The sequence below is a fragment of the Podarcis tiliguerta genome, assembly GCF_965153285.1.
Source record: "Podarcis tiliguerta genome assembly, chromosome: 1".
NCBI lineage: Eukaryota > Metazoa > Chordata > Lepidosauria > Squamata > Lacertidae > Podarcis > Podarcis tiliguerta.
Window position 1 is genome coordinate 41239777 of NC_139534.1, and position 21442 is coordinate 41261218.

Here is a 21442-nt window from a genome sequence, read left to right on the forward strand (position 1 = left end):
CTAAGGTCCAGGGGCCGGATCCGGCCCATCTTCTCAATCTGGCCCATGGCTGGTCTGGGAATCAGTGTGTTTTTACATGAGTAGAATGTGTGCTTTTATTTAAAACGCATCTCTGGGTTATTTGTGGGGCATAGGAATCCATTTTCTTTTTTCCTCTTCAAAATATAGTCCAGCCCCCGACAAGGTCTGAGGGATAGTGGATGGGCCCCCTGCTGAAAAAGTTTGCTGATTCCTGATTTAAACTATAAAGATCCTTTTAGAGCCAAGTACCAACTCCACAATTGTTGCAGCAGTGGGATGTGCCTGAAGCAGGTTCCAGTTCATTGTGATCCATATGTAACAGTGATTGCAGTCAGCACTACCTGATCGTGTTGCAAACTTCACTGTAACAGTTTTGGCTCCATTATAAAGTTCTTGAAACTCATGAGTAAGACTCTATGAAATAGGCTAGCAGCTGGCAAGGCCCCAGTGCAACATTTTGGACATTGCATTAACAATATTAAGCTCCCATGAGGCAGCTACATCTCAAAAACTTTGCTGTAGAGCTATTGAAGATTTGTAAGTGACAAGCCTCTGGCTGTTTGGAAGTTGGGCTGGCCATGTTCCAGACAAATTAACACTTATAAGAAGCCTGACTGATATCAATGTGGATTAAAATGTACTTCAATGTCCTTCACTTTGGCTCAAATGTACCTATTATCATGGTGACCTTTACAAGCCATGCTGCTATCTGTACACCTGTTATGGCTTAATTTTTTGAGTCACTGAAATCCGTTTGGGCCGTCTTACCCAACAGGCCTCCATTGTCCATGGAGGATCAATGACATCTGGAGAAGGTTTTTTGAGACTCATTTACTGAAGGAGGTGGAGAAGGATCAAGATGAGCAACTTTCATTTCATGACCTTCATTGAGATAGCTTATCTCAGGAGCTGAGCTTTTCATTTACAGTCGTCCTGATAAGTAATATTCCCCAGAAAACTGTGCCTGGAAACCAGCTACAACTTGGCTAAGCAAAACTCCTTCCAAGGACATCAGTATATATGCTTGTCTGGCACTATGCCCACATCCTGGGTCACAATGATTATTCTAGTTGGAATGCCCATACTTGTCTTGATTGACTTCGTTGGCAATCATAGGCATGGTGCAGTCGTCAGAACTACTTGTCTGTCCCCAAGCACATTCCACAGTACTGATAAGCAACAGCAGCAGTGAGCTAAAAAGAATGAGACATGATTGACCAGCTCTTCTGTCACTGCGTTCAAACTTACAGCTTTCAAAAACCCAGCCTTTTTATAAAAAGGCTCCTGTTGGTGTCCAAACTTTTTTCAAAGAGGGCCAGATTTGATGAAGTGAAGGGCCGTGCGAGCCGACCAAAGGGCCAACCAAAGTTGTTAACCTTCTTTCAGGATTGAAGCTGTTGAGCTTTTTTTATGATTTTACCCCAAAGTTGTTGAGCTTTTTAAGGGTTGAAGTTGTTGAGGTTTTTTAGGATTTAACCCCAAGAAATAAACTGCCACAGGGACCGGATTGAAACAATTTGGCCCCCGAAATAGACTTTGGACATGCCTGAATCTTGCTCTTCCATATATGCAAAAAGTAAAACTCAGTGGCCAAGTGAGCAATCAAAACAAAAATGCCACTGGCTAAAAACTACTCAGAAATAGAAAGTACAACCAGAGACTCAACAGGAAAACAGAACGCACACCTACCTAATATAGTGTCTCATTTATGTTCCTAGGCAAGTCACTGAAACTCATATGAATAACTTTTTCAGTAAGAATTACAAAAACTATTTAAAAGTTTGCCTGTATCTGTTCTTAAGCAGATCTGTATCTGTAAAAGCAGCCATTTATGTAAGGCTTTGTCTGTTTCTATAAATATTCCTTTACCAGAATATTTTAAGAATTCCATCTATTTATAATGTTCTCTGAGCATCCCTATTAATAGGAAGAAGGGTGTTTTTTGTTTTAGATTATTACACCACAACGGTCTCTCAGGCTATTTTAAAGGTCATTTTATTGGCCTTCATAATGCAAAATACAGAGGTAACATACCTCTCAAATACTTCTTGACAAGAAATGAGGCCTACTGATGCACTGAAGCCTAACAAGAGGCTAATTACCATCACCAACAGACAATAAGAACAGAACTGAGACCTTTATTTATAACTAAGATTCATTGCACCACAAGAGCCCAGAATACAAACTTGGAAGCCATTTTAATAAAAAAAAAAATGAAGTCAAAGGATTCAAAGGATTAAAACATGTAACATTTCACAAACACATTGATTCCCCCATGGTCACATCCCAATTATGATATGGGAGGAAGAAATCTTCTTCCGGACTATAATGTAGAAGGCTAAAATATTAAGAACAACCTCCATATAAAAGTTAAGGAGGCATACAGCAATCCTTCATGAACCCACTCTCATCTAGTTAGTTCTCCATTTGTTTTTCTTGAATACAGGAAACTATGATTGCAGATGTGAGTCCATATGCAGTGGTGTTAAACACATTCACATAAATGAACTTTAAACTTATTCCTTAAAAACCACATACTTGACTTACTTTCATTGCAGCTGTATCATGAAACAAACACAACTAAACTACAAGACACAACTTCTGGCCACCAGCCTTCAACAGATAACAAATATTAGATTATTAAAACAGAAGTAAATGACTATGCAATTTTATCTAATTAAGCAAGCACTCACACAGACTATGGATTCAGCTACATTAGTCAAAAAAACAACACTTTGAATGTGTTATAAGCATGCAACACCAGATGGTGCCAGAGAGCAAAACAAATTTCTATGCGATTTTTTACATAGCTTTTTTTCTTTAGTTACAACAATTTAATTTCTGACTTATTTATAGTGGGAGTTTTTCCCTGTGTGTAGATCCAGCTTATGAACACTTCAGCAGACCAACAGGTTTACAAGAAGACAATACTTTTTGTATTGTATTTTTGTATCTGCAATGCAAATTTTCCTCAAGTGTCAGCAATTGATTAGATGGGACATAGTATGAAGGTACATAACTGAGTGGGAGGCTGAATGGGTAACCCATGTATCTGCCTGAATATAAACAGAAGAAAGAATAATTCCAATCTATTATAGTGGAACCCCTTATTTACATCACAGGCTCCTGTTTCTATTCTAGCTTGTTTTGGCTTCGACTGTGTTACCCATAATGAACCACACCCAAAAGCCCAACACCAGAAATTGCATAAGGAACAAACGACATGAAATATGAAAAGAAAAGTGAATCATCTGCACAGTTCACAAATTGCTTCTACTTGGAACCTTGAACTGCAACAACCAAGTATTCATATGTTCTGTATAAATGCATATAACCTGAGTAGGCTAATTTGCTCAGTCTATGACATCACGACCCATTCATCACATCCCTGGAGCAGTATCATAGTTTTCAACAAACTTCATTATGCTTTTTTTAATAAATAAAAAGGTACACAAAAGGAACAGGTTTACATTTAATTGAATAAGCATACACTCAGTTCTTTGTAAATGAAGAAAGGCAAGCACTCTGCTTAAAATATGGAGGATTGAGGAGAGGCTAATCAATCACCACTGGATTTGCATATAGCTAAATATGTCTTTTTCACAGCAAAGCTAATGGGAAGAAAAGAAGTCAGGTTCTGTTTTTAAAGTCAGTTTGCAGGCATCCCAGTTGGCATATTGATTACCTGCTTAATTTTGACGACTTCATTTTGTAGATGCATAGATCTGTACTGTTCTCAGCACACACTATTAGTTACAAATTGCTTCTGCTCAGTGAAATCCTAAATGAAACACAACCAACTTCCCAGGGAACCTCACCATAGATAACCTGCTCCAGGTCAATGCCATTAGGGTTGCCATATTTCAAAAAGTAAAAACCAGGACACCCCGAAACTTTTTAGTTTTTAGGAAGACCCCCAAAATTGCCCAAAAGGCGCAATTTGTTGATTGACTTGCCTAAGAAAGTGCCACATTTCAGAAGGTGATCCTTCATTTAAACAAGCATGCATCTTCTTGCTCAAACATTACATGATACAGCGTACAGTGAAAGCACTATGCAAGTAAGGCAAGAAATATACAAACAACCCCTTTCCCAATTTCACTGCAGTATGGAAAAAGACAGTTGACTCAATAGTTCCCAGTAAAGCAAAGGACATCATTCCTGATCATATTCTGTATGCGAGCTTCTGGAAACATATGACTAGTTACTGTTGAAACAGAATGGCAGATTAAGAATGTCCAGATCATTCGAGCAGTTAATTTTTAGAACACTAAATAGATAAGGGTTTTGGCCAGTATAGTAAGGACCCCATAGTATTGAAAAAGAAAGCCCCAACCTTTTGTCCCAGCTCTTTCTGCTTGCTGACCTCTTGAAAATAAAAGGGATAATTGGGGGTGCAGGTGGGAGGAAAAGAGATAAGTATGGATTGATAGGGAAATATATGATTGCATGTTTGTGTGCAGCCAAAGGTGTCTGGCCCAAAGTTGCTGCAGAAGACTCATCAAAGGCAACAGGTGCTATTTTCTTCTTCTGCCTCTCAGGCTCTGTATCCTCTCTGAAAAGGGGTTTGGCAGAATGGGAAAACAGATTTAGAGTGATATATATTTGTAGGATATTTTGAATTTATTTTATTTACTTATCAATTTTATATACTGCCCCTCATCTGAGGATCAAAGGGCAGTTTACAGTATAAAAATAATGGGGGGGGGGAATCCACCCCAGTTTAAAAGGCCATAGATTGTTTAATTAGCCAAAGGTCATGGAGAAGAATAATGTTTTTGCCTGATGCCTAAATAGATGTAAAGAAGGTGCAAACCTCCCTGAGGAAAGCATTCCACAAATGGGGAGCCACAGAAGAAAGTCCATTCATGAGTTGCTAGCTTCAGACCTCTCATTGAGGAGAGACACAAAAGGAAAAGCCTCAGGTGATGATCACAGAGTAATGTAAAAGGAGGACAGGTTACATTCTTTCCTACTGAGGCCCCCTGCATCACACACACCAAGAATCTGTTCTGGGGGACTAAGGGGTTCTGGGGAGACAGCATGGGAAGTGGTACAAGGTAAGGAGAAGTTGGAGAGACAGACAAAAAACCACTTCACCATTAGCAAAGCTGCAATTCAAGGGTCACAAATTGATTGCAATTCAATATTTCCAACGAAAGCTGTAAATAAAGTGTACTCAAAGATGAATACTTGAGGAAACTGTCACTTTTCTCTAGTTCCAGGTCCATATATAAGGGTCGTTTGATCATATTTTCCAACTTCACCGGTAATTTCACATAAAGTCTTCCAGCACAGTTTCCCCCAACCTTGTGCCCTCAGATGTTGTTGGACTTCCAACTCTCATCATCCCTTACTATTAGCTAAGATGGTTGAGGATGGTGGGGGTTGTAGTCCACCAACATCCTGGAATTCCAATTTTAAGAACTCTGCTCTAGGAAAAATAAACTTTCAGAATACATTTATTCTAACACTGAGAGGTGTGCTCATATACATGCTTCACATGCCAAGAGTTCCAGCCTCAATCCGTTGCATCTCCAGGTAGGCTGTGAAATTATGCAGCCGGAATCTGTAGAGAACTACTTCCAGTCAGTACTGAGGATACTGATGAGTATTCTGGCATGGTATAAGGCAGCTATCTCATGTTCCCTTGACCACAGGAATGTTTTCCTGCTACCTGTTCCATCCCTGCAAATCAGAAGGCTCTGGATATCCATCCTTGGGACGGAGGAGGGTCTCGTCACTACTGATGAGTTGTCACACCTTTTCTCATCTGGATTTTAGTTTATTTTGAGGCATTTCAAATTTCTTGTTGTTTTCAGCTGCTCCTGCTTTAAGCTACTAGGAAAACTGTCCTTAAATGATGTCTAAATTATCTATAATTGAATTGTTTTCAATAAAACTACTTGTCACCCAAAAAACCAACCCCCAAATTGTGGTGCTATCCAATGTTAAGTCACAGTTTTAGTAGATATCAAAGGATTTAAGTAGCATAGTTTGATATTGCCCTTAGATCAAGCATAGGCAAACTTGGCCCTCCAGATGTTTTTTGGGACTACAACTCCCATGATCCTTAGCTAACAGGACCAGTGGTCAGAGATTATGGGAATTGTAGTCCCAAAACATCTGGAGGGCTGAGTTTGCCTATGCCTGCCTTAGATTAATAAGACCAGTCATTTTATTATTTTAAAATTAAGGATGTACAAATTTGATTTTGGAGAAGTAGAGTCACTGAAATCAATGGATTCAAGTAATTTAGTTGGATATTACCCATAGATTATTAGAAGCATCATTTATAGAATGCTACCAGCTGTTCTTCTCTTCTCTTGAAAGAATTAAGAATGTACTTTTTTTTCCTCTAGCAGGAAAATATCTTTCTAAAGAGGGTTGTAACATGTGACCTGGCCATTTTTCAGTCTGGCCCTGGGATTCCATTACTGAGTTTTCATCAACATGTACAATACTGCCAGTCTCATAAAGTCAGCGCCATCCTTTTAACAACATTTTGGACTCTGCCTCCTTCATCTTTTTATCTTTTCTCTAATTATCTTAACAGGAAAGTAGTACTGAAATGCAGAAAATACATTGGTGCTAAGACAGACGCAGAAATGTACCAGGCTAGTTGCCTAGATAGCTTGACAACTGAGAGCCTGTGTTTGGATGATGACTAGCATACTGATTTCTTCAGAATCTCAACTTTCTGGTTGCGAAATGTGTCTCCAGCGCTTAAGTTCCTTAGGTGAACATGTCCTAAGCAACTTCACCCAAATTGCATCAACTGTAGCAGAACACAGCTACTCTGTAATGGCTAGCAAGAAACTCTGTAGTCAAAGGAATATAATTACAAAAAGTCTAGATTGTGGTGCCGGAAATGCAACCAGAACTCAAAGTGAGGAGAAGCCATCTGACTGTAGACTGTGGTGTATCTACAGGCTTTCTGTTCAAGTGCAGAACCTGGTCTCTGGCAACTGACTTTAGCAAGTTGCTAGCCATATGTACGACATTAAAAAATGGGGCCCAAGTTGCCTTGGCGTCAATGTCAGCGATTTATGGCACATGTGACTGCCTCTGCAACCTTGTAAATCTAATCAGGCAGATACAAAAGGCAGAAACCGAGAAAGCTGGTCTACTCCAGTTACTAGGCACATTTGTAGGCTCCTCCCTCTAATAATTAAAAAAAATTCACAAAAATGAGCTCTTCATAATTTATATAAGACAATATACTATTAACCATACCAGAAATGATCACACAAGCATGCAAAAAAGTTGTGTTAAACACCTACTAGTCTGCTCCTCTGATCTGTGCCAAATTTTGTAATTAAGTCTAACCTTCATATTTTCATTACATTTTAAAGAAACAGGACAAAGACTCCCAATGCTTGGAATATTACTTTGTTCTTCTCTTTACAAGCTTATATCTGTCCATTAGGCTCCTAAGAATCTCAATGAGGCTTACAACATACACACACACACACAGCAAAAAAACAAAAACACACTACCTAATAAAGCTAATGATTCAAGAAAACCAGAGCAACAGAGACTTAACTCCAGTAGTACAAATGCATAATCAGATGGATAGCTCACAGGCACAACACAGAAATTTTACGTAATGTCACCTCTGTCACAACATTTTAATTCTCTTTTTTGTATGGACACCTACTGTCTTAAAATGCTCTTGTTGCAATCTTTGATGGATGCCATAACAAAATTAATTTGTTACTTGATTTAATAGATAGTTAAGTATTGGCTCTTGCTGATGCAATTTCCAGACTTTGAAGTTTGGAAATTGTGTTCTAATTATGGATTTCTATTTTACACTTGGTATTATATTTTGCAAGCCACCTTGAGCAATGACTTTCAAGGTAAAGTAAGCACTAGGCAGGTTCATAGAGTCAAAGAACTGTAGAGTTGGAAGCAGTGTTAGAAACTAATATGAAAACTAGGAGCTAATGACACCTTAAACCTAGGTTATGGGCGCAACAACGGAATGTCTAGACACAAGTTTTTATAACAAGAATGCAAAGCTGAAAATGAATGAACGACAGCTAAAATATTATGTTCATTATTCATGTGGTCTAGTCCTTCACCTGCCCACCCCCCTAATATTCTTAAGAGGGTCTCTCCTCTGGTCTTCAGAGAGTAGCTGGAAGTGCAGAGGCAGGAAAAGGTCCTCCTTTCCTTCCACTCTGCAGTTTTAATCTGAAATCTTAGGTCTAGTACTGCTCCCAGTGCTCAGAAACTGCTTGCACTAATGAAATTCCCTGTTGCAAAATGCGCCTAGAACAATGGGCGTTTCGAACCCTGGTTGGAAGGGCCCCCAAGGGTAACCCTAGTCCAACTCCCTGAAATGCAGGGATCTCAACTCTCCAAAACAACTGCTCTCTTGTAGACTTAGGGGGAAATTCAATTAATGAGTTCCTGTCAGGGGAAGCCCCGTGAAAGGACTTATTCCTGAAAAATGGGTTTCCCCCCAATCTCTCGCCCCCATGCACTCCCTGAATTTGGTTCAGGGGATCTGAAGAACTCCCAGTAGAACAGTACACAGGGAGGGGAGAGGAGGGATCATTCTGCCTGACAAGCTGAGATGCGCCTTAATGGCTGTCTTCATTATCAATCAAATAACAAGGATGATGGAAAAGGAACTTAGCAGTTGGATGATGGAAAAGGAACTTAGCAGTTTCACTTGGAAATTTACTACTGTTTTCACACAAATGATAGACATGGAGGAGTTTACCAATGACTGTTAGTCAAGCTACGGATACAGGGCTTTCCTATGCAGAGGGGCAGCATACCAGAAACTGAAGACAAACAAGGTCAAAACGACCTTGACAGATTAGAGAACTGGGCCAAAACAAACAAGATGAATTTTAACAGGGAGAAATGTAAAGTACTGCACTTGGGCAAAAAAAATGAGAGGCACAAATACAAGATGGGTGACACCTGGCTTGAGAGCAGTACATGTGAAAAGGATCTAGGAGTCTTGGTTGACCACAAACTTGACATGAGCCGACAGTGTGACGCGGCAGCTAAAAAAGCCAATGCAATTCTGGGCTGCATCAATAGGAGTATAGCATCTAGATCAAGGGAAGTTATAGTGCCACTGTATTCTGCTCTGGTCAGACCTCACCTGGAGTACTGTGTCCAGTTCTGGGTACCACAGTTCAAGAAGGACACTGACAAACTGGAACGTGTCCAGAGGAGGGCAACCAAAATGGTCAAAGGCCTGGAAACGATGCCTTATGAGGAACGGCTAAGGGAGCTGGGCATGTTTAGCCTGGAGAAGAGGAGGTTAAGGGGTGATATGATAGCCATGTTCAAATATATAAAAGGATGTCACATAGAGGAGGGAGAAAGGTTGTTTTCTGCTGCTCCAGAGAAGCGGACACGGAGCAATGGATCCAAACTACAAGAAAGAAGATTCCACCTAAACATTAGGAAGAACTTCCTGACAGTAAGAGCTGTTCGACAGTGGAATTTGCTGCCAAGGAGTGTGGTGGAGTCTCCTTCTTTGGAGGTCTTTAAGCAGAGGCTTGACAGCCATATGTCAGGAGTGCTCTGATGGTGTTTCCTGCTTGGCAGGGGGTTGGACTCGATGACCCTTGTGGTCTCTTCCAACTCTATGATTCTATGATTCTATGAAGAGATAGCCGCTGCATTCATCCCACGCTGTTAAGAACCCACTCTCAAGCTCTGTTAAAAGCAGGAAGTTGGGTTAGTTATCCCTGTTCGGCTCCATCAAGGCAGTTGTTATGATTGCATCTCACAGATGCACCAGGAAGATTTTTGAAGAATCCATAGGCTTTCACCTTCCTTACACTAATGCCATGTATGCATTACTGTATGCTGTCTGTACTGAACAGATTTGTCTCACTTTGGAGAATCAGAATATCAGCATTCTACCACACCATTAGTACCTCAGCCAAATATATTAGGCAAGCATATCCAATATGAGACTGTTGCTACATGTAGACCTAAGGAACAAAACACAGCATGTTAACATTTTCGTAACTAAATTTAATTATGATCAACTGGAGTTTCCCCATCAACTCCAAAGGGTGTTGGGTAATATTTTTTCTCTTTCCTCAAAAGACAAAAATAAATACAGCTGTGGGAATTATTAGGCTACAGTACAGACAAATCACATTTCCCATGCCATCACATCTGCCAACACAGTCCCTTGGCATCCCCACCGCTGTTCAAGAAAACAACAGAAGATGAACATGTACAAGCAGCAATAATTCATCTAACATGTAGAATTTTGGTTTTATCAGCACAGAGAGCTATGATATTTACATGCAGTCAAGCTGACAGACTTTTAGGATCTAGGATGGGGGAAAATGATTCTGAGGAGACAAGACGTGCAAGAAAGATTATAGCTGTCTCAATCCTATCCATGTCAACTCACTGCTGAGTTCAGCTAAGCTTACGCCAGGTAAAAGAATACAGGAGTGCAGCCTTAGGCACAGCCTCATTTTTATTTATTATTTTGCATCCTTCAGCAACCAGACATCTGATTTTTTTCCAGCTCTACTCTGAAGATAGCATGATTGAACACTTATGGGGAAGTCCATGAGACTGTGGGGAGATTTGAGGGGTTCATACCACAGTACTTTTGAACTCAAGCAGTGCAGCACAATAGGACATTTATCTATAATGTGCAGAAAGTCTGATACACTAGATACACTGAATGGGCAACTAATTAATAAAATTTTCTACTTCCAATAAGGTTTGTTTTAAGAAGAAAACATCTATAAATTTATATTGTAGCATTATTATTTAAACCCTAATTTCTAGCAGATGAATAAATTACGCTTCACTTTTATTAACTATACAAACTATATTGCTGTGCCTCAATGTGCAAGGTTTAGGAAATATATTAATGGAGGATTTAAGCCATTAAATAATTTTTTGATGAATTTCAATAGGGTTCTACACTTAGACATGAACCAGTTGCACAAATACAAGATGGGTGGGCACCTGAATTGCCATGTGAAAAGGATATAAGGATCCTAGAAAACCATGAGCTTAACATGCTTTAACAGTGCGAAGCAGCAGCAAAAAAAGCTAATGCTATTTTAAGCTGCATTTAGTGTCCAGATCAAGGGAAGTAATACTCTTACTCTATTGTGCCTTGGGAGTTACTGTGTCCAGTAGTGGGCATCACCATTTAAGGAGGAAATTGACAAGCTGGAATGTGTGTAGATGAGGTTGACCAAGATTATAAAGGGTCTGGAAACCAAGCCATAGGAGGAATGGTTGAGGGAACTGGGTATGTTTAGCCTGGTAAAAAGGAGACTAAGAAGAGATATGATAGGCACCTTCAAATATCTTAAGGACTGTCAAATGGAAGATTGAACAAGCTTGTTTTCTCCTGCTCTGGAGGGTAGGACTCAAACCAATGGGTTCAAGTTACAAGAAAGGAGATTCCAACTAAACAAGACGATTAACTTTCTGGCAGTAAGAGCTGCTCGACAGTGAAATGGACTTCCTTGGGAGGTTGTGGACTCTCCTTCCTTGGTGGTTTTTAGGTAGAGGTTAGATGGCAATCTGTCATGTATGATCTAGTTGAGATTCAAGCATTGCAGGGGTTTGGACTAAATCACTCTTGGATTCCCTTCCAACTATACAATTCTATGAATTTTTAATCTTTACCGCTCTTCCCACTAAAAAACATATAGGTCCTGATACAGCCTTACATGAGCAATCAGAACACTTGTGGACCTTTGTGAGAAATTTGCATATACAAGGAATACAGAATCCGACCAATAAGCTACTGTTTAAGTTATGACACACAATTCAAAGAGTCCTCACCAATAAATCATAATCACAGCATGCCAAAATGAAGCATCCTTTCAAAATCACAAACATTTTGGAACACTCTACCAACTTCACATTTTGGGATGCTTATATACCTCTGATTTACAGTAGAGAAGTTTTAGCAAACTCGAGGCTAAATACAGAAGTCAGTCAATACTACAAAGTTATTTTCTACTTCAACACTAAAAGCCAGTGTTCCCACTCATTGTGTTCTGTGCAATGTTCCTCTCACAGAGCATAATAAACCTTTTGGCCATCCTTGCCTAGGAAAACACAAGTATACCTCATTATCTTTTATCGCGAGTATGCTTGCTCTCCCTGCATTATTTACTGTCATTTCATGCTGTGCTATATTTGAATTCCACTGTGGAATGAACCCATCTCACCGCTCTTTTCCATACTGTATAAAATTATCATTTATATTAGCAAAAAAAGTGACAGCATGCTACACTGGACTTGGGAATTTTAATGCCCAGATTTAACATTCTGGCTTTGCCATATTTAGCATGAAGTGTGCTACATTCTGAAGTAGCTTTAGGTATGGTGCCACTGTGGCATTACTAGCCAGCAACAGAGGGAATAGAAATTTAATAAATAATAACAACAATATATGACCTTTTAAACTATGTGTGGGGTGAGAAGTTTATTGTTTTTGTTTGTTACTATGCTATATATTTTTGTGTTTTTATACTGTAAACCACCCTATGGTCTTTGGATGAAGGGCAGTATAAAAATTCAGTATAAAATGTCAATGTAATGTTGACATGCCAAGTTTGCTGGTGTGGCCAATTCCCACCCCCTAGCCATACATACAGACACATGTCATTTCCAATAGCACAAAGAGAGCTATTACAACCACCAGACAACAGCTGTAGGTGCCTTTCAGTAACCTCAGGTTCCCTATGAACTTCCTAGCCACATATTTGTGTGTTTGTGTGTTGGGAGACAATAGCTTTAGGGAAATACAAACTCTGGCTGAGCTGCTGAATTTCTGAATCCACCCTGAGTCTCTTCCTGAAGCGCAAAGAAATGCTCTTCCTGAAGAGCAAAGAAAAGCTTGAAGTGCACACCGTAGGGGACACACGCACCAGGCCCCTTTGTTCCTGCACATACCTCCAATGCAAATGCTTTGACATTAAGGCTGGGTATAAATGCAGCAGATAAATGATAGTCCCCTGCAACACACACAAACCTCCCATCTCTCACTACAATCTCAGGGAAGCATCACATAATCCACCAGCCCAAACGGAAGGCAGGGTGGGTAAAAGAAGGCCAACAAGTGTTCCTTCTGCTGGGTGACACAGAAAAAAAAGGCATTGCAGCCATCCCTCAGTGCCATGAAGATACTTGGCGGAGTATCTTTACTGGCAAAAGCTGCATCCCTCCCTCGGAAATTGGGCTGGGAACATCACCACCAGCTTGTTGGCACTGGGAGGTGGGGGGAGGGAAGAGAACAGGAGAAAAAAGACTTTTCTTTCATGGAAGACCAATAATAGCTGTCCACAAAGACAAAGGCTGGAAGCAAACAGCGGTGCACGTTAGGAACCAGAGCCTAAAAAAGCCAGGAAGAGAGGCAAGGGGGCTCCCTCATCCCACTGAAACACTTTGATATATCCAGTAATAATGTTTACTATATTCCCTCGAGAAAAGATAGCAAGGTGGCAGACTCTGCTCAGGGGGACGCACAAGGCAGGGGAGCGAAACTCGAGCCTGCCACCCACCTGCTCCACCAAGGGAAAAGGCCTCTTAGTAGGAGGCAGACGAAAAGGGCAGGAGCATCTGCTTTGCGTACAGAATGTCCCAGGTTCGATCCCCGGCATCCCCAAGCAGGGAGAGGCGCTGCACGTCATTGGGGACCGACCTGCCCCAATTGCCTGACTCCGCGTAAGGCAGCTTCCCAGGTTCCTATTTCTCCACCCAGCCAACCTGTAAAGTAGACGCAGGTGTGGCAACCTGTTCCCCATATCTCGTGGCCAGGAAGAATGGGGATTTGGGGTGGGGTGGGGGAGAAGCAATTACTGTCCTAATGATAGGAAAAAGCCCCCCTCCCTTGTTGGTCTTACCCGCCTGACAAAAGCAGAGGAGAGAAAAGGGACCGGATAACACACCCTCGTCGTCCACACTAACAGGGAGGGAGAGAGAGATACCCGAGCAGGGAAGTGGCTGTGCACCGGACGCGGCCACCACGCGGGACGCGCTGGAGAGCAGGAAGCAGAAGCCACCTTGTCCCTCATCCATTCCTCCGTCGAGAGAGGAGCGCTCTGGCAGAGCTGCTCTGCCTCCAAAAGGCAAGCGAGGGCGAAGCAGCATTTTAACCGCGCTCTCCACCCTATAGGCGCAGGCAGGCAAGCAAAGGAGCAGACCTACCCCTCTGCCCGCCTCTGCTCCGGCACACGAGGGGGAATAGTACGCTCTTTCTTCCACCGCTCTCCACCCCCACCCCCCGCGTAAATGCGGGCGAGGAAAGGCGAACTGCTTCCATCCTGACCACACAGAGAGAGGTGGGGGCGGCGGGAGAGAGGAGAGAAGCAGCACGTTTAACTACGGCGGAGTAAGGAGGGAGGGGAGACGGAGCCGCTGCACTCCGCTCCCCCCCCCCCGCCCCCCGCAGTCCTTCCCCGGCGCCCGGCAACGCCGCCGCCGCTGCACACCCCGCCGGGCCCTCGCGGCGCTGGGAGAAGCCGCGTTTCCAAGCGAGCTTCCCGGTGCTGCTCTCGGGTTACACTGGGGCAGAGCAGAGTGGAGCAGAGAGAGAGACAGAGAGAGACAAGCCCTGCAACCCCGCCGCTTACCAGCTTCGCCGGCGAGTCGCCCCGCCGCCCTCCTCGCCCATCCTACTCTCCCAAGCGCGGCCGGGGCTTGGCCCCCCCGCCGGACTGGCGGGGAGGCCGGACCTGGAGCAACGCAGTAGTGGCGTCGGAGGCGGCGGCGCTCGGCGCTCGGCTTCTTCCAAGGGCCAGGCTCGCCACTGCAGCGCCCGAACCCCGCGCGGAGCGGCCCGTGCTCGGCGGCTCCTTGTGCGCCGGCTCCTGCGGCAGGGTCAGGGAGCCCGGGCCGAGCAGGGAGCGTCTACGAGCCTCCCGCCCGGCCGGGAGCGTGTATAGCAGCCTCGCCTCGCCGGAGAGCCAGGGAGCGTCTGCAAAGTGCCCACCCTAGCGGCGAGCGCGCGCAAACGAAAACAACAAGGGGCGGGGGGGGGGGGAGAGAGCCGCCTGCCGCGAAAGAAAGGGAGCGTCTCCAAAGTGCCACACTCGTATCCAACGGCCTGGGAGAAAGACCGCAGCAAATCAGGAGTCGTGAGAGAGAGAGGCTCTTGGCAGGCCTCCGCGGAGGCGCATGACACCGTGTGAGCGTTTCGCTGCCGCGTTGTTGTCGTTTTAATGCGCCGAGCGGCAGCACGTCCCACATTGCTCCAGAAAGTCCTCAGCAGGAAGGGGTTAAATCCTTCATCTCTGTGTGTAAAACAACACTGCATGAGCAGGAAGCATCTGCAGCTTCCCGGGTCCCGTTGCCCAGGAAAACCTCCCCACAAAACCCTCTCCGTTTACGGTTGCAAAAGTCCCCGCCTAGCCGCCGAGACGGCTGGGCATCATTGACACATAATACGGTTAGATAAACCTAAAACTTCCCGCTCTCGCTCCCCCCCCCTTTTTTTAAAGCACAGACATTCATAGATTTCCCGTCTGCTGGCCACGGCCCCAAAGCGGCTAGAGGCAACCCAATGGACTGCTCTGCAGTGCAGGGTTTCGTACCTTAATAGGTAGCAAGGCATAAACTTCAAATGATGCATGCACGAAGATTCCGTGCACAATGCACGGCAGTGGAAAACACATAACCACAATGACAGATCGGAGCTTTCTGAGTAAATACCCATTACAGAACGAGAAGTGGGAAGTTTGGTGAGAGCCTGATTTAGAACCAGCGACGACCCTGTATTGCAGCTCCCCACGGGCCCGCGCATTAAAGGCTCACACGCCTGACAGCTGTTAACACGTGGTGAATGAGCGACTGGCTCAAATATCATATTTCCATACTACTTCAACAAGCAAACACCAACCCCTAAATGCAATGCTTTCCAATTCAGTCAGTTGACACAATCAGCTGCCAGCCATCATGTATTGAATAACTGTGGTACAAATGGCCACCCCCAAAACTTTTTTGAAGAATGCCTGGGGGTGTTTCACATGGTCATGCATTGCAAGCATTGTTCACAAGTGAGATGATACAGATATGGACCCTCCCATATGTAGTGCAAGGGGGAATCCTGACCAATTAGAATCAGTACAGTGGTACCTCAGGTTAAGTACTTAGTTCGTTCCGGAGGTCCGTGCTTAACCTGAAACTGTTCTTAACCTGAAGCACTACTTTAGCTAATGGGGCCTCCTGCTGCCGCCGCGCCGCCAGAGCAGGATTTCTGTTCTAATCCTGAACAAAGTTCTTAACCCGAGGTACTATTTCTGGGTTAGCGGAGTCTGTAACCTGAAGGGTATTTAACCTGATGCGTATGTAATCTGAGGTACCACTGTAGTTGGAAGGGACCCTGATGATCATCTGGCCCAATCCCCTGCAATGCAGACCCCATCCTCCTGTCACTGCCGTTCACTTGGACATGGTGGCGGCAATGGTGGCTGGTTCCATTGCAAGGAGACCAGCAGCAGGTGGAGCCAGAGCTAATGACAGGCAACACCCACCAATGCTAGTTTTGCCCCTGGCCCCATCCTCTTCCCTGCTGAGCTCTGGATTGACTAAGGAAGATGAAGGTAGCAGCTACAGCAGGCAGGTGGAGGCTGCCTGAAATCAGACTGAGGTTAGTGGGAGGGGCAGAGACAAAGTGAATCAGGATGCGGCAGGGACAAGGACCCCTTCACACCATGTCTTGGTCCAGATAGGGCTCAGTCAGTCATGCCAAGCCAAACTATATGACAGATGTCACACCTAGTTTGACTCTTACAGCAGAGTAACCCTTCAGATGTTGTCAGACTACAACTACCATAAATTTCTGATTATTGGTCTTGCTGGCTGTGAATCATGGCAGCTGTAGCCCACCAACATCTAGAAGGCACCATGTTGCCCATTCCTGCTGCAGAAGAAAATAAGGACAATGGAGAGAAAGAGAAGTGCGATCTTAATAATGTGGAAAGAGGAGAAAACAAGCTTCTTGGCATCTCTAGCACCCCACGCATCAGTTGCCAGGTCCTATTTTTGGGGTGTCAATGTCAGCTTTGTGTCAGGGTTGCACCTTGTGATATATACTTTAAAAGTTATTAACAGCCAACATTAGTCATATTCAGAGTAGACAAACTGATTTAAGTGAGTCTACTCCCAGTATGACTAATGTTGGCTATGTATACTGTTCTTTAAGCCATCAATTAAAATAGTCTCCATTTTGTCAAAGTGGTCTGAAATACAGCCATCAAGAAAGCAGATCAAGCAAGGATAAGTTCAGTGTCATTTATATGGAAGAGTCCTATTAACATATATGAATCTTATCCTCTCCCGATGGAATTTATAACCTTTTATGTTAGAGTGTTTGCCAGCTGTTAATAGTTCTTGCAGTCATATTTGTGCAGTTAGGTGCACAGGAGCCCTCTGAAATCAATGAATCTAACTCTGCATTGGGCTTGTCTGATAAAAGACAGTTTAAAACGATCAATGGCTTAGACGAAAAGGGTGGCTAGGGTATAAATGAGACATCACTCTTACTATCTGGCAGCCTGAGATTTCAAAATAATATCTTTCTGTATCGATTGCCCAACGATTAAAATGTAAGATGTGTGTTTCATCATATTTCCGTTATAGATTTGCCACATTCCTCTATGAATACTATATGGTGATACTCCAAGACATAAATTTCAATGTTAAAGATGTTATAGGCCTGTCACTAACTGTAAGACACTGTTACCCAGACCTATATATTGATACTGTAGAGTATGATCAGAGCATGTAAGTTTGGTCAGACCTTTACAGACAGGGGCCTGTAAGCTAAACTGCTAGCGAAAAAATAAAATCTTCTCAAGATTCTATATTCGGCCTTATTTAATGGGGATCACTGAAATTAGAGGGTATGTTTAACTTAGTTCTGACGGAAGACTAGAGCAGGTGACATTTTAATTTACCATCAGAGTATGCTAATTGCTGGGCTTTTAAGATATCACCACGTGTGCTTTTATTTTCTCTCGTCTTTTACTTTCATTTATTCTTTCTTATTACATTTCATCTTTATTTACCCAAGCACCATATTTTGCCCAAATTAAATGCCCATAGCACACAACCTTAGATAGGTTTATACACCCCACAGCATGCCACATCACATTTTTATTTTTAAATACAGTACACATTTGAGCAATGAGTTCACTATAAGCACATTCTATTTGGGCTTTTAGAAGAGGGGCACTGTCATATGCACTTGTCACTTCCACTACCTGGAAGGGTTTTTGGTTGGGATGTGGTTTCCTTTCCAATGGCTGGATATCAGCATTCTTGCTGCTGTTGTTGAATACAGGAAAATATTTATTTTATCTTTCGGGATGTCTCTAGTCAAGATTCCTAATAAATATGATTCTGCTGTTTTGTTGTATGATATTTTTATCAATTTTTTAATTTCCTCATGTATCATATTCCAAAATGTCTTAATTTCAGGGCAGGACCACCACATATGATACAAAGTGCCAGTCGTTCTGTTGCACCTCCAACACTTATTACTACCCAATTTATTCATTTTTGCAAACCTGTCTGGAGACAAATACCATCTGTGGTGCATCTTCATAAAATTTTCTTTTATCCAAAATTTTTCTTTGTCCAAAATTTTCCCCAATCTTTATAATCAATTTTGTAACCTAAATCTTTTCCCACTTTAACATATTTTCCTTTTAATTTCTTGATCTGTTTGTGTATTATTTAATAGTTTATATATTTTTGTGAGTATTTTTTTGATTATTTTGTAAAACTTCTTTATCTAACCTTGATGTTTTGTTTTCAAATCCTCTACTCTTTATATCTTTCTCAAATGTCACTTTCAATTGAAAATATTCCAGTCAATTTATTCCCGTCTTTTTAAATTCTTCATACTCTTTTAATTTAGGATTTTCATTCACTTCTTCCACCAACTCTTTATAGATTAGCCACAATTTTTTGCATTATTTTTAAGTGTGGAGTTTGCCTCTACTGAGGAGGTCCACCACAGAGTTTTTTCTATAATTTTCTCCTTTGTTCTCTCCCATACTTCAAACAAGGCCTTTCTCACTAAATGATTCATAAATCTTTTATGTACTTGTATTTTCCCATAAAATAAATAGCCATGCCATCCATAAATTTTATCCCAACTTTCCAATTCCAAAACCTCCCTATTTTTAAGTAACACCCATTCTTTCAACCAGCTCCAACATGCAGCTTTGTAGTATCTTCTTAAATCAGGAACTGCAAAGCCTCCTGTTTCTTTTGACCCCATCATTATTTCTGATTTTATTTATTTGGTCCCTTTTCTATTCCCTGTTTCATGCCTTTTGGCCCAGAACAGGGAAATACAGTGTGCATATTTGCTATTACTATGCTTAGAAATATATTTTTTAAAAATAAAATAAAATAAATCTAAGATATTCCACGGCATACTGTTCTGCAGACTTGCATGAATAATTATTTTAATAGAAAATAATACTAATAATTGAAAAATTGAACTGTAGTACAACAAAGATAAAGGAATTGCTGCAATCTAAGTTACTTGGTACTAAGTTACTTGGTACAGGAAATCGCCTTGTATTGAGATAAGACTATCAGGCTGTCTAGATTGGCGGCCTCAGGTCTCCTGGGTTGAGGCAAGAGTCTTCCCTAGTCCTACCTTGTGATGCTGTGGCTTGAACCTCGGACCATTTTTGCATGCAAAGCCCATGCTCTGCCACTGAGCCATGGCCCCTTCCCTATTTGCTTATGAATGGCAAAATAATTTGTTGGAGTCAACATTTGGGGTATTTTTAAAGACAAATGCATAGAGCCAACCAATGGAAGATGGGTGACATCTGGTGGTCAGTGTAAATTCTCTGGGTTTTTTAAAATAAAAGTTGAGTATTTCCACTGGAATGAATGGGACGTACTTCCTGTGTAACTCATATGAAGATTGCAATATGTGTTCAGAACAAAGTTAATATGTTAGGCCAATAGCCAAACAACCTTAGATATATGTATGCATGTTGTACCATTTGCAAGACCCAGCCTGAATAATGCAAGAAAACTATCCATAGTAATGGAAGAAAACCAAATGGCAAAGAAGTACAATTTTCTTGGCTGCTGCGGTTGAAAGCATAACTGGTACAAAATACGACTAATTTGTTTTTCAGGGGAGACACATACATTAGATTCTGAAATGCATTTGCAGAAGACTTAATTAAATTCAGAAACTTTGAAGTCTTTATCTCCAGGAAGGCTGGCACAATCTGCAGTTGTACATTGTAGCATATAGTATTCTATGATACTATGTATAAAAAGCCCTTGACATTTAATGAGACATTTGGAATTTATAATGCTCATAGGTTATTAGTGATCAAAGCCTTGGACTTATTCCGTTAGAAAGGATGAGCAACTTTAGATGTATTCTCCTGTGATTCATATGCTTTGTAAAACAGGCTCTTTTCATAAAGAGAAAGCAGCAGAAATCATGCTGGAGGTTGTGTGTGTGTGTGTGTGTGTGAGAGAGAGAGAACCCTATTCAGTTTCAGGACTTAAGGTGAAATAAGGTTAGCAGAGTTCAGACCTGCATTCTCTTGCATGCTTTTTAGTCACTGTGAAATGTTTGTGGTGATTGTCAAGAATGAATGATTATAAGAAAAAAACAGATATATTTATTTCTATAGATGTATACTTCACCCTTCATCCTAATTGGAACCCAAGGTGGCTAACAATACAGTAACAACAAACAAAACTTAACAGAAAACATACAAACCAACCATACTAAAACTGGATAAAACAAAGCAGCACAGTCAGTGGAAAATTTGTTATACTCCAGAGGCCTGGTGGTGTGTGTGTGTCTAAAAATATCCAGTATGGGGGACTATCAAGCAGAAATCAGGAGAGAGAGCCATAATCTCACAGTTCCATTAGGTTCTAGGTTCTGCTTCTGGGAATGCCTTGTGTCAGGCATCCCCAAACTCAGCCCTCCAGATGTTTTGGGACTACAGTTCCCATAATCCCTGATTACTGGTCCTGTTAGCGAGGGATGACGGGAGCTGTAGTCCCAAAACATCTGGAGGGCCGAGTTTGGGGGGTGCCTGCCTTGTGTCATGGAGCACTGACCAGCTAGAAATAGCCAGTGGTGGGACAATAAGCAGGCATCTCCTGCTGATGTTAATGATCGTAGGGGACAAAACAGGAGAAGGCTTTCCTTCAGGTAGTTGAGCCCCAGGTCATTCAAGGCTTTGTATAGGAATACAAACTCCTTGAACCAGTCTAGCAGCTCACAAGGAGGCAGTGCAAAGTTTGGAAGAGCAGAGCAATACGACCCCCCACCCCACTACTTGCTGTACCAGATACCAACTGGTCAGTGGTATTTTGCACCACAGGCAGCTTCTGGATCATCTTAATGGGAAACCTGACACAGAGTGCATTCCAATAATGT

At 42.3% G+C, this 21442-nt stretch overlaps 1 protein-coding gene across 6 annotated transcripts in view; it reads right to left on the minus strand.

Annotated features, from left to right (window-relative positions):
- Window positions 1-15110, minus strand: part of MGAT5 (alpha-1,6-mannosylglycoprotein 6-beta-N-acetylglucosaminyltransferase) — a 117672-nt gene extending 102562 nt beyond the window's left edge. For 3 of the 6 annotated variants that reach the window (XR_014504185.1, XR_014504186.1, XR_014504187.1), the window contains exon 1: window positions 14631-14973. The gene's annotated coding sequence lies outside the window, so the exon portion shown is untranslated. Of the gene's footprint in view, window positions 1-13901; window positions 14000-14205; window positions 14337-14630 lie in introns of those variants that run through there. The other 3 variants (XM_083408753.1, XM_083408754.1, XM_083408755.1) reach the window with 3 other exon arrangements.
- Window positions 15111-21442: the final 6332 nt, after the last annotated feature.